This window comes from Enhydra lutris, unplaced genomic scaffold, assembly GCF_002288905.1.
Source record: "Enhydra lutris kenyoni isolate GAN:26980312 unplaced genomic scaffold, ASM228890v2 scaffoldscaffold17, whole genome shotgun sequence".
NCBI classification, from domain to species: Eukaryota; Metazoa; Chordata; class Mammalia; order Carnivora; family Mustelidae; genus Enhydra; species Enhydra lutris.
Genome location: NW_019154101.1, coordinates 16,508,536 through 16,523,454, shown reverse-complemented (window position 1 = coordinate 16,523,454; position 14,919 = coordinate 16,508,536). Strand labels below are relative to the sequence as shown.

Here is a 14,919-nt window from a genome sequence, read left to right as displayed (position 1 = left end):
ACATTATTCCTTATCTGCTCTGGGAATCCACACCTGAAGTTGTCTGTGGTCTTATTGCACCAAGTTTCTCCCTGTGGGTTATTATTACCCATCCACTGGAACTTGCCTTTTTATTTTCTCAAAACCGAATTCTGCCAAATAATTCTGCCAAGTTCTGCCAAGACCTGACATTGTGTTTGAGGCTTGTTAGAGCTTGAGAGCTAAAGCCCAGTGAAATTCTTTTACTTTAATTAAAAAAAAAAAAAAAAGCCACACTTACATCAGAGCAAAAGAGGAGACAAAGCCCAGCCACCATTCTGGCACTTCTACATAAACTTACCCAGGAAGTTGCATCAAGAGCACAAATAATTGTGCTGGATCTCCTAGCTAAATAAATACAACTAAGAACCAGAGATAAATTTTCATCTCTTCCATGAACTCTAAAATATAATAATACTCAATAGAAATAAAAATCTTGGATTTAGAAATTTGACAGTGTGGGCACCCTTAACTATGTGCCCACTCTAGGTAACAGGAGAGCACTCTACACACATCATCCCATGTTGTCATTACAATGGCCCATTGTACAGATAAAGAAGTTAAGGCTCAGGAGGGCTATACAGCTCACAAGCAGACAACAGACAAATCAGTACCCATATTCAGGATACCACCAATACATTCTCCCGTCCCAAGTCATACCATTCTATCTCTTCTTGACTAGCCATCCTTTTGACATGAGAGATGACTCCTTTTTTTTTTCTTTCTTTTAAACACAGGTCAGTCACAAAAGCACAACTTTCCTCTTCCTATGACATTATACCTGAAGGACAAAACTGGGCCATGCAGTTCAGCTTACCTCGTTGAAGAAAGGTAAACTCTAAAAGGCAGAATTTATAATCCACTTGTTTCTCTGATATATCCTCATATGTTCAAAAGGGTACTTTCAAGTACCCTTAGAGGGTACTTTATGTTGCTTAATGTCTTTTATTGCCTTTGCTTTCTCATCAAAATCAAGATCTGAGGACACAGGCTTTTCAGAGATGCCTACAAGTTTGATATATATCCCCAAATAGCATGATGTAAGCAGTCACCTAAGTGTCTTTCTGAACATTTTTTTCATCTGCATACAAATAAAAAGGTTATAAAGTTACTGTAAATTAAACAGTATTTTTCCCTTAAATAACAATACACACCTAAGTACCTCAATTCTGAGGAAGTGCTGGTGAAGGAGAAACTAAGAGGTCCTGGTTTTCCCCACTTAAAAATTAAGAAATGTTGAATAGAATGGAAGTTCTATATGAGTTAATCACAAAATTAAGTTTGTACCATAGATTATATTTCTACTTAATCTTCTTTTCATTTCTTTTCATTCTTTCATATTTCTACTTAATCTTTCTGTGACTTTTTTATATATTTATAAATAGTCTCTATCTCATATATGATGAAGCTGTATATTTGTAATTTTGTTAGATCGAAAACCTTTGGGAGAAAATTTAGGGGGAATAATTGTGATTTATATAAAATAATTCTGTATGTGACCCTATTCCACTGAAGCAAAAGCATTCCTCATATAGTCCCCTTGTTTGTTTTTATTTTATTTGTTGGTGTTCTTGAGTTTTTATTTCATACTCGTAAACTTAACTTTGCAATCCAACTAAACTTGGAGAGGAGCAAGGAAAATATGGAACCCATAGAACTGCACTGAGAGCACAAAGATTATAGGATATTTGGAGCAGATGGCAGTGAAGGGCTGCTCTCCTGAGCTACAGAAGGAATGGTCTGGTAGTTAGGGTAAAACACAAGTCAAGTTTATTAGATTTGTCCACAGTCAACAATGGCAATCTTCTTTCTGGTCTTGCCGTTCCTGGACCCAAGGCACCCTATGACTTCCACAATACCCGTGCCCTCTTTCACCTTGCCTAAGACCATAAGCTTGCCATGCAACCACTCAGTCTTGGGAGTACAGATGAAAAACTGGAAACCATTTCTGTTGGGTCCAGCATTTGCACTGGCCAACATGCCACCCTCCCCCTATCCCAGGCTTCAGGATAAAATTCTCATCAAACTTCTCCCCATAGGTGGACTTGCCACCTGCACCATTATGTCATTTGAAGTCACCACCCTGGCACAGAAATCCTGGAATAATGCTGTGAAAGCAGGAAGCTGTATAACCAAATCCTTCCTGCCCAGTGCTCAGAGCATAAAAGTTCTCTGCTGTCTTCGGAACTTTGTCTGCGAACAGTTCAAAGGAGATGGGGTCTGAGGGCTAGCAGTCCACTGCCACTCCAAGAACCTGGGGCTTGGAGTGGGGGGGGTAGGGTTGTTGCCTGTGGTTGGACAGTATGGGCAACTCCAGGGCAGTAATGTTTGCAAGGCCACAGTCCCCTTGTTTAAGTTTAATTTTTTTTTTTTTTTAACCAGACCTTTATTAGGCACAAGTTACTTAGGGAGCCAGTGTTTAATCAGTCTGGTGTTTACTAGTTTTGAGTATTCTGGAGATTTGTTGTTGTTGTTGTTAATTATTAGATATACCCTCAATGTTCTTAAAACAGTATAATTATTATTTTGGGACAAGACTTATGTACAAGCAAGGCAAATTAATGCAAAATGTAAACTGTAACATACACTGCTGTTAATATTTCTGTGGTCCGTCTCCACAGCAAATTAGGTCTTTCACTGTTCCCAAGTGAGTTTTGATTTGTTTGTGGTTGGTGGGAGTAAGCAATCACACTTTTAGACACAGCCTTGATCTGACATGACACCCTTCAGTATAAGGTTTTCCTAAATCCTTTAATTCAGTTTGTCTTAATTCCGTCATTTTGCAATCTGACCATGAAGGACTGAATCTCATTACTTAATCAGACTGAATCTCATTAGTAGCTCCTAATTTTATTTATTTTCTGTGTAATTAATTGACTTCATTTTTGAAGTACCATTTTAGATTAACAGAAAAATGGAGCAGATATTATGAAGAGTTAAATATACCCACCCTCTACCTTCACACTCCAGGCACAGAGCTTTCCCTATTGTCAGTATCTGGCACTGGTGTGGTACATTTGTTACATTAGTGAATGAATATTGACACATATTTAACTAAAATCTACAGTTTTTTTTTTGTTGTTGCTGTTATTCTAACAAATTTTATCACTTGAGTTCAATTTGCTGAACCTATTTTTTTTTCCTTTTTGCAGCCTTTCTTATTGTGCACCAGCCATAATGGTAGATCCTGAGAATAAAATGGTGATAAAACTGCTCTCTCTGTCCTTTAGAGTCGAGCAGGACAGATAGACATTCCTAGATAAACACAAGGATAGCTAGCATTTCTTAAGATCCAGGCCCGGTTCTGAACACTGAATGCTAACTCATTTAATCCTCAGACTAACCCTGCTTTATAGGTGCCTTTGTTATTGTTGGTTTTTCATTAGGAAACTAAGGCACAGAGAGGTTAAGCACCTTGAGCAGAATCCTGGAACTGGAAAGAGCCTGAGCTGTGCCTGGAGAACACATGCTGTCAATCACTTCCCAATGCTGCCTTATGGAGTCACAAGACTGCAGATGAGAAACACCAGCTTGGATGAGAATACGAACTACAGTCATTGTGTTTTCTATTTAGCTCTTATTTTATGACTTTATTTGTAGCAACATAAGGAATCACTTTTATAGCAGTGTACTTCATACCCTCAAAAAACATCTAAATGCACAGCATTGTTTTTGGAAAACTGGTATTTGAATCAGTCAGTGTTTATTTCTGTTTTGTTTTTTTTTTAAAGATTTTATTTATTTATTTGACATACAGAGATCACAAGCAGGCAGAGAGGCAGGCGGAGAGAGAGAGGAGGAAGCAGGCTCCCTGCTGAACAGAGAGCCGGATGCGGGGCTCAATCCCAGGATCCTGGGATCTGGCCTGAGCCGAAGGCAGAGGCTTTAACCCACTGAGCCACCCAAGCGCCCAGGCGCCCCTTTATTTCTGTTTTTTATCGTCACTTGAAGCTGTCTCTTTTAACCTCCAACTAAAGGAGTCAATATTCAGAGAAAAGCCAACGCTGGATATATACTCATTATTCAAGATTCAGTGAGAGACTCAGAGATTTGGGTGTGATATGGTTCAGACCGTTTCCACAGGTCACATTCTATGTAAGCACAGGTAACAGAGGATGCCTAAAACCATGCCTGCTGCCTAAAGGTCATTTTCCTTCCATGCCGCTCTGGTTCCTCTATTCAGTGTGTAGCTGAAGTAGCCATTTCATTTGGTGTGACCTAAGTCGCAAACAATCCTTCTTTATCAAAGTCACTATGCAAAAGGTAAGTACAGTGGGTGCTTTTATCTATCATATCTCCAAAGCAAATTTTCCATTTTATAAGCTTTTACACTATCCTATCATTTTTTTTCCCAAGAGAAGTAGTTGAAGCCCCTCTAATTAAACCATTAAAATCTTGATAGACAAAACAATTTAAATCACATTGTGAGGAATGAGCAAGATGTTTTAACCATTCCTGTCTCTTTCAATAAACTGCTAAGCTAAGAAAATCCTTTGGGGAAACCAATGGAACAATATTCACCCTGACCAATTCTAGAATAAGGGTGTGGTATATTCTTAGACCCATCAGCCCACAAAAGTACTTTCCTACATTAGTTAAGTTGATGTATACTTTGTTCCCTCACCACAGCAGTAACTCAAAAGAAAACTTATGAGCATCTAAAAATCACAGAATTGCACTGCCTTAGTATCTGTATTACACTCCCTTATATTAGAAAGAAAACAACTTTACCTCTTTTCTTCCTCATTCTTTACAGATGCCTCTTGTTATTGAGCAATTTTAAGAAATTGTTAACTTGGAATAAATGGATATTTCATTGATCACTGAGTTGGTGCCACATACCAAGTAGATCCTTTCTCTTCAATATCTCACAGAAGGGGAAAAAAAAAAACTTACATTACAGAAAAAAAAAAAAAGTGGATGCTTAGAAAAGCAAAATACCTTATCCAATAAATGATATAAATGGGAATTTGAACGCAGATTTAACATCTCACATTCTTCTAACATTCCTGTTCTTCCTCAGGTGCTTCAATTAATTTTGTATTAATTTATCTAAGATAGATATTGTAGAAATAGAAATAATAGAAAACAGTAGAGGGCACCTGGGTGGCATAGTTGGTTGAGTGTCTGACTTCAATTCAGATCATGATCCTGGGGTTCTGGGATTGAGCATGAGTAGGGTTTCCCACCTAGCCAGGAGCCTGCTTCCCCTCTCCCTCTGCCCCACCCCTACTCATGCTCTTTCTTTCCCTCTCAAATAAACAAAATCGTAAAAAAAAAAAAAAAAAAAAAAAGAAAAGAAAAGATATAGAAGTAATAGAAAATCATAGATTGAAAATTTTTAAAAAGACTATCTACAGAAATCAGAGAACTCAACTTAGAAACAACTCAGTCCCAGAATCACTCCTTAGTCCAGACCAGGAATACGTAGCCTCACTTATTCCTTTCCGATGCTCTGATTGTCAACTGAAAGGCCCTTCAGGGTTTCCTTCTCTGATGCCAGCTGTGGTAGCAAACTATGCTGCCTATCACCACCACCTCAGGTCCAGGTAGGGATAGTTGCTTTGAAGACAAACATAAAGGCCCTTTTTATTTAGAAGTATCATTGTTAATCACTGTGGGAAAACTGAAACAAGTTTTGAACATTGGTTAGTTAGAAACTTTATAAACTTCTAACGGGAATGATCCAGGCTTTCACAGACTCACTTCAGATAGGAATTAATTTTGTTTAAGGTGGAGCTCCCTTATCACTTCGTTGCCTTCAAGAACACCCTGTAGCTGTTTTCCCTGTGAAGAATGAACAAATCTGGATTGGAAATTTCATCAAGGCAAATCTGTAGGCAACTTTTTTCTCCAGGTAGACAATTTATACCTTTAAGAACCTTCAACTGCATTACATTTAAAAGGTCTATGCCCTACCCAGCAATGATCTGCTCTGGGCATTCCCTCACAATTCAGTAAAGAAGAAAAAAGTTGAACAAATGGTCAAAAACAAATTTACTATTCAACAGATAAGAAATATTCTTTGCATGTAGAGAAATTAATTTTCTTTTCACCCATTTAAAAAGTTCTTTAATTCTCCCTTGGGAAGCTGACTCTCATTGAGCATTAATAGGTTCACTTCTGAACACAAATAAAAAGTAAAAGCAATACTCCAAAATAAAATATGGGAACCTTTTTTGCCTGAAACAATAAAGTCAAGTTGAGTTGGTTTAAGTTTACAAATTATGACTAGTTTAACTAGCAAAAAATTCAAGACCACATTGTTTTAACTATCATTATCTTCATAAAAGGTCAACCACAGATTATATCCTGACTTTTACTGGTAGTGATTTTGGGCCACTTCATGGTGAGATACCCAGTAAATCTTGAGAGTGAACTCTGTGCAGCAATAAATAACCAGAGTTCCTTTTGATGGCTTAGCCCTCAGAGGTCTCCCACATTGCTCATTTAATTATACTGTTGCCCTTCATCTTTATCAAGTTTCAAAGTCCTTTAGCATATAAGTATATAATAAAAGGAAATGCTAAGGAGAGTGTAGAAATGGGTAGTAAGTAGAGTATGTGGCTATGGAATGCTGTGTGATACATTCCTCAAAAGTTAAAGTACATAACACTTGACACAGTAGATTTAGAAGACATTTTCAGGGTACAAACTACTTTTCAGTTTTGTCAACCAAAAAAATAGAGGCTTGGACCAGATGATCAATGATGTTCTATGGGCTATAATCTTTGCGTTTGGTAGTGATTAGCTTCAATTCTTGGATTTGGAGCTGGGTGTGAATAAAACTGCTGCTTTACTAGATAAGATTTAATTTTCTTCAGGCACAGTGTTGATACAGTCATGATATTTTGGCTCTGAAAGGAAAAAAAAATTTAGTAACTGGAGCTATCCAAGTTGGTTCTCTTTATTGATTGCCTTGTTCTCCTGTTGCTCACGTATTCATAGGCTTTACAGCACAGCTTTACTACCAGTTATATCATTAGATTACCTATTAGATTATAATTAAATTATCCATTAATTCTTTTCCAATATACTGTTTTCAATCTACTAATAAATCACTAAGAACTTTTACTTTGTTGATGTCATTATTAACACAATATAACCTCAGCAGTGATGATCAAAATAAAGTTAATGTCTCTATTACTTATCACAAATACACACACACACACACACATACAACCCTAAAGATTAGCTTGGTTAACATGTTGTGTATCTATTGCTTTGTGTTATAGAGATTTTTTTTTAATCAATAACTACCATTAAAACAGTCAATTTAAATATAAGGCCAAATGATATGAAATAGGGAATAATAACCATTTCACTTTGTTTTCCATTCTAACGTTTTTTCTTTTAACTCTAGGGAAAGCAAATAACTACATGTAGTGCACCTACTTGTGGTAGGCTTTGAGCTTGCTTCTTTCAGTGTCTTTTCATTAAATGCAATTAAACTTTCCCAATTGTGATGAAAACAATTCACCATTATCTTTAGAGGAATCAATGATTATCTTTTTGGTCTCTTTAAGCTACTTTATTTCCATAAATCTGATTGATTTTGGTAGAGGTAGAAATAAGAGGGAGAAGGAATAAAAGCCAGGAAGGGCCTTCTCAGGTGTTAGAGCTCACAGAGTCACAGGGTGAGAAAAGTAGGGATGACGTGCCTCCAAGTCTTAGGCCTGGCGGCCTATGGCCAGGAAGAGGAAGGCCATGGAAAGAAACCCTGGGGCAGGGCACAGAGTCCATGGGGAGTAACAAATCATTAAGCCACGCTCTGTAAAGATCTCCAGAGCCAGTCACCCATGTGCCAACTAATGCTTGCATCTTTGCCTCAGCACTGAGGCTCTGAGTAATTAATGTGACTCAGAACTTTCCAGATCTCTTCCAGAAAGTTTTACCTGCTGTTTGGATGTAGCTGCAGGATATGTTACCTCCCCTAGAAAGCCTGCCTCTCTTCAAGTCCTCTGAAATTAAACTAGAACCCACTACTGTGATACTTTCAAAAAGAATCACTTTTATGTACGAAGTTAACTGCTATATTTGCCCTTTCAGACTTGTTTATGAGGTCAGTTTTCTCTTTACACAATGGTTGCTTCAATTCCTCCCTTGTTCTTCTTGTTCATCTGTAAAAAAATCCACTTCACAAAGGAGAAGACAAGAATCTTTAAAACTCTTTGTAAACCACTGGTCTTAATTTTAAGGATTTCTTTCAAAATACTATTTTACATCTTATATTCATTTCCTCTTATGATGTCCATTCTTTTGCTACCAATACAAGTTTACCTTAAGGGTCAGTTAGCTTGGACAGATATTCCCGTCATACAAATTTTTTATCCTTGTGTTCTTCACTAACATACATTAAACCAGAAGAAGTTAACTAGTGGTATCAAACAACATATATGATTGTATCACTTTTCAATATCCTTAACTCTCAATTTGCATACTGAAGGATTAGTAATTTATACTTCTGGTCCAGTCAAGTGTCTTATCTATGTCTCTGTGACCCCATGTCTTCTGTCTGGACTTGAATAAATGTGAAGTTGCTCACCATCTACCATCCTAGAGCTGGGTCACAAAGTTACTCTAACTACCTTCTTTTCTTTCTTTATTATTTGCTCTTCTGATTTTAAGTCTTATATCTCAAGAGGTCAAAAGGCTGAATGTTTAAGAGCAAGTCTTTGTAAGTTTCCTCCACCTTTTTTATTTCTGTCAACATGGTAATAATGATGTGCCATTTCAGAAACAATCTTTTTTTTTGCTCAAATGGTTGGTTTTTTGTTTTTGTTTTTGTTTTCCCCCTAGAGTGGAAGTGTGCACAGTGGGCAGGGCCAACTTTATTATCATTGGTTCCAAGAGGATACTTTGAGGTCAAGTCACAGAAGAACAGCTGCCCTTGGAATGAAGGAGTCTGTACCTGAGACTCTAAGGCCAAAATCAGTCCATCTTTGCAAACTACCACAACATTTAAAAGATAATTGTTGCGGGGGGAGGTGGTCCCTGGGTGGCACAGTTGGTTAAGTGTCCAGCTCCTGATTTGGGCTGATCATGATCTCAGGGTTATGAGATTGAGTCCCCATCAGGCTCCAAGCTCAGCATGGAGCCTGCTTGAGATTCTCTCCCTCTCTCTCTCTTTCTTTCAAATAAATAAATAAATCTTTTTTTAAAAGATAATTGTTTAGGTCTTTCTAGCCCTTTAGTCACTGAAATGAAGGTGGTTAGATAGTTTAGTCAAAAAAAAAAAGAGGGGGAGACATTTATATAATGGACTACTCAGAAACAATTGAACTGGCATTTTTCAAAAGACTTGAATGATATGGGAACATTTTTATGATATAATGAACAAAAAATAAGAGACATATTGAGTATGATCTTAACTAGCTAAAGAAAAAATTCATACAAAAAATGATCAGATATGAATTTGTCAAATTTTGAGCCTCTTTGTATAGGGGATACTTTGTTTTTCTGCTTTTTTAGACTTCTATGTATATGATGAGCCTTCTATGATAAGTATGTATTCCTTTGGTTGTATGGGGAAAAATTTTTATAGAAAGAAAATTAACAATGAGAATTAATGATCATCATCATAATTCATATTTCAAATACTTATGTGTCATTCAATTTACCTGTATAATCATGAATCTTTATAACAAATATTGTAAGGGAAACTTCATCTCCACATTACAGAAGGTAACACAGATTCGGAAGGATCAAACAACTTTCCAAGGCAACACAGGAGGAAATCAGCAAAACTCAGAATCAAATACAAGTTAGTCCTTTTTCAAAGACTGTTCTCATTATACTATTAAGGGCAAGAATTATCCATGTAGTTCTCACTTTCATGATACATTTTGAAGAAATATAGAAGAAGAAAAATAGGAACCAGTCAGTTTAAGGATGAAAAGGGATATTATTTATATAGTTTGGAATGGATCCAAAGTCTCATGGGACCAATATGCAATAAGAAACTTGATTCTGGGGGGGGAAAATAAATTATAGGATTTGCCTTAGGCAAACCATCATGATTTATTATTAAATTACTTTTTTTTTAACTTTAAGGGAACAAAAATGAACCTTATTTTTAAAAACCCATTATTCAGCATGAACAGATTTAGCATATTACTACAGATAGTTATATTTATTTAAAAAAAAAATTTCCTCTGACAGTCCCAAAATTGGTCATTTCTGGAAAAAGTCAAGTCTGTTCCTTCAATTGAAAAAAAAGAAAAAAAAAAAAACTTTGTCAGGGACTGAGTGGAGAAACTTACTTGTCATTGATTTGTGAAGTACTGAGTAAATTTCATCTTCAAGTTATTATTCTTTCTAAAGTAGTCTGGTCTTTATCAGTGGTTTGAAACTTCCCAGATAGAGGGCATAACTAGTTTTGTAAGAAACTGCACTTCTTTCCATCCTGTTATTTTAGTATTTCTAAGGCAGTGTATGCATAGTTTTTTTTTAATATCAATTTATAGCTCTTTGTGAATTGATGAGGGTTTTTCAGGATTTAACCTTGATGTATCCAAAGCAATAGAAGGTGGTGACTGAAAAAGAGATAATTGCCAAAATTAGTAAGCTTGTACATGAACAAGAATGAAATGAAAGATAGCACAGAATTTAATCTATTTTCTATTTTTTTTAATTTTTTTTATTTATTTTTTAATCTATTTTCTTACAGCTGACCAGATTTCAGTATTCTGGAACTTTAGGGAGAATGTAGGATTAAAAATAGGAAAATTTGAAATTGATTATTGGAGTAACAATTGGTGTTATAGACCTAAACGCACCTGTATTTCTTTTTTATCTTTTTTTATTTTTTAAGATTTTATTTATTTGACAGAGATCACAAGTAGGCAGAGAGGCAGGCAGAGAGAGAGGAGGATGCAGGCTCCCTGCTGAGCAGAGAGCCCGATGTGGGGCTCGATCCCAGGACCCTGGGATCATGACCTGAGCCAAAGGCAGAGGCTTCAATCCACTGAGCCACCCAGGCACCCCTGTATTTCTTTTCTAATGTTCAGAATAAAAGATTTACTCATTTCAAATCCTTGTTCATGAAGTCATTCAGTCAACATTCAATGTTCTGCACGCCTGAATGTCCCGGTGGAGGCAGCTTCAGGTGTGTGCACTTTACCGCCTTGCTTCACGGTCAGGAGGGTCCAGTGCTTGTTTTAATGTTTTGCTAGTGTCATCTTGAATTCTTAGAAATATTTGAGCGAGGGATCCCACATTTAAATTTTTCCCTGGATCCCACAAATTTTGTGCTAGGTACTGAGTATGTATGAAAAAACAGCGACATAGTTCCTTTCCTCACATCATTTCTAGAAATAATAAAAGCCTTATACAATGAACTGACAAGATGTTATTAGTTATTTGATAAGGAAAGTACAGAGTGAATGTTGTGAAGATGGACAGTTCAGAAGATCTATTATGCTCTTTAGGAAAAAAAAAAGTGAAACACAAAATCTATCATCAAAATGATAACGGACATATACCTCTACATCTCCCCATTGCTTCAATCTTACCATGATGAGAGTTGAAATCCAGTGACTATGTGGTTCACCACTTTAATTCTGCTGACTTTATCTTTCAATAGTTAGTATACTTAAGGGAAATCTAGGACATCACAAGTCAGAACCATGTCTGTGGCTTCTTCTGTCCTTGACTCTGCAATTCTTATTCACAGTGCTTGATCTTGTGGTAAAATAAGGTTGTAATCTGGGGTTGCAATTTTAGTAATGTTCAAAAGATGAGTCAAAAAAAGCACTATCATTAGTCCTTGTCATGTGAAGTCAAAAAATACCTTGTCCTTCATAGCTCAGGGGAAAGTCTGAGCATATCTGCATTTAGTGCTTAAGCTGTTGGATTTTTAATACTGTGCTGGGTCTTTTCAGGTTGTTAAGGGAAAAAAGATACTCTCAACATGATGGAGGCCATGACTATTTGCTGTAGGAATAAACAAGAAAGCAAGCCCAGAAATCTTTCCAAAAACCTTGGCTTCCTGGTGCCCTGAAAACAACACTAAAGATAGGATCCCGTTTAGAGAATGTTGGTTTCAGGATTCAACTCTGTGTCCGTCGCTAAAGTTACTTCACTGAATTTATCGTTCCAACCTATTGCTAGCTCCTGATGACAATCTTTGTCTTTGAGTACCATACTGCTCTCTGTGAGGATTTTTGCATATTTTATATTCATAAAATCCACCAGAAGATGACAAATCTGATTAAAAAAGACTCACCTGGAAAGAAAAATCTCCTTTGATTATTTCCTCACTCTATCTGACATGAACACAGACTTCTAGAGAAAAATCCCACATTGGATCATCTCACAGGCTGCTGGCCATCACACAGAAAGCTGCCCTTTATTCAAATTCCAATCTCTAGTTCAAGCTAGGGTTCCAGGATCAGCTGGCCATAATGTGACAATCTCTACCCTTTGTTCAAAAGAGTCTTGGGGGTAATCATCCTCAGAATATCATTGATGCCTTAAAAAAAAAAAATACACACACACACACACATATACATATATCTCCTAACTATTCTATGTGAGTTTTGGGGAGGGCAAAAACGCTTGCATGTTTTTAAATTTCCATAGTAGAGAAAAAGGCCATCTCTTACTACTGCTCAATGTGTGGATACACTTGCACATATGTGAGTATATATTTGGGTTGCAGGGAGTTGGAGGAAGGGGCTGAGGGCATGAATGCCAGGGGAAGGAAAAATCAAAATACTATTTGATTGGAAACAATTGGAAATTTTTTTGGAAATTGGAAATTCCAATTTCATGTCCAGAAATAGAATCAGTAAATGTCTCATATTCCTTAGAGATACTAGAAAGAGTAAGTAAAGCAAATACTGAAGATTGGACTTCTGAACTCCATAAGGCTATCTGCTAAGACATGACCTAAACCACTGTATTTGCATGTATTTAGCAATCTAATACCCTCAGGTTCTGGAGGTAAGATTTTTCACCAGAGGAAAGACAGAAAGGTAAAGTGATTTGTCCCCACAGGTTTCATAAAATCTGAAGATATAAATAAAGGAAGACTATTCTTAAGTCTATGGAATTCAATGGATGAAAAATGAACTTTCACTTACATACTTGTATGCAAAAAGTTAAGGATGTATTATCTAAGTGGATCTGAACATAGGAAGGTTAAGAGCTGAGGCAATATTTGAGTCATTCAGGTTATGATTTTTTTCTCCAAGCACATAGCTTATAAAAAAAGAACTTGCTATTTTTGAACTGTCCGGATCTTCATTCTCTCCCAGCCTCAGTCGGTGTTTGTAACCTGCACTCTCAGAGCTCGTCTTATTTCTTCCAAACAAGATCATCATCAAAGTTTAGAAGACAAACTTTCTGGAAAACACACTAAAGCTTTAACCACACAGGCAGCATTTCCACCCCAACCATAACTTTATCAGTTAAACTAAAACGTGGTGACAATTCTATTTAAATAAAAGCTCCAGAGTTTCATCTCAAGTGTCAACAATTCTAACATCAGGTTAAAGCAATATCCTGTGTCGTCATACTTTGTCTCTGTTAGATAAACTATGACTCTTCAGCGTGTTCATGGGACAACTGATATAAACAGACAGTTGACCCAGATGAAATACAGCATAAGTGGAATAACATATTTTTCATTCACCCTGATCTCCTAGGCTTTAGAGAAAACTATGTACTATACTACCCATCCATTTTCTCTACTGCCAACTCATTCTCCCACTACCAGACTCACTCTCATGTTACTAAATCCCATGGTTCTCTCTAAAGTATGTATGTAATCCTAGTATAGGGGTAGAGAATTGTACAAGTATAGAAAATAGATCTCTTCTCTGACTATACGAGCAGGTAAAATGCCTGACACACCCAGAGACAGCTGAAATTTTGGATATCCTTAGTTGACAATTTTCAGGGTAGAAAAGAATACGTTTAACAACCATTGTTAGCTCTTGGCGAGGGAGGGTATTCACTGTGAATCAGAAATTTTCCACTTGAGCTGGGTATAATTTTAACAGGAGTCAAATTCTAGAAATGATTTGGAATATGAAAAAGTATTGTCTATGTTTATAGTTACAGAAATTTCATTGTTTTACATTAATCAAGTCCTAAAGACAATCAGGTAAACATCTCTAAAGTCATAGAGGCCAAGAGGCCCTTTCTCAGAGTTTGAGGAAATGACAAAGTCAAGATTATTAGTGCTTCCATAACTTAGTATCTTAAGGTCTGTGTTTTAAATGACCATTTGTGTGTTAAATTCTAAGTGTACACCAAAGGTTTACATTAAGTTTAGTAAAATTCACTTTATTTTTAATATCTGTATGTGATTTTTTTAATGCTAATATATACTAATAAATCAAAATTCAAAAGGAATTCAAAAGGAATCTAAAAGAAGATGAAAGTAAGGTCTTCTTCCCTCAGAAGAAGTTCTCTATCCTTCCCCACTTCCTCCCCCGTCAACAATCAGTACTATCTCCTCCTTGCCTGTCCTTCTCAAGGTCTTTTTCATATAGTATTTTCTTCCGTCTCTGAACAAATAATGGCACCTCATATAAACTATTTTGTCCTTTGATTTTTTTTCCCCTTAATACAGCTGAGTGTATATAATATATATATATAATATATATTATATATAATTTCTAGAGATTATATATATATATATATTATATATATATATATAATTTCTAGAGATTTCCTCATTATTTTTTATGGATATATAGCAATCCACTGCAGGAAAATATCCTATATTTAACAAATTCTCTGTTTTGAATATTTAGATTATTTCCAATCTTTTGTTACTATGTTAAATCATATGAAATGCTACAATTGGGGGCACCTGGGTGGCTCAGTGGGTTAAAGCCTCTGCCTTCGGCTCAGGTCATGATCCCAGGGTCCTGGGATCGAGCCCCGCAT

At 36.4% G+C, this 14,919-nt stretch overlaps 1 pseudogene; it reads right to left on the bottom strand.

The window, feature by feature from the left end:
• Positions 1 to 1,791: 1,791 nt before the first annotated feature.
• The window catches only part of LOC111147745, a 56,743-nt pseudogene continuing 43,615 nt past the window's right edge, over positions 1,792 to 14,919 (bottom strand).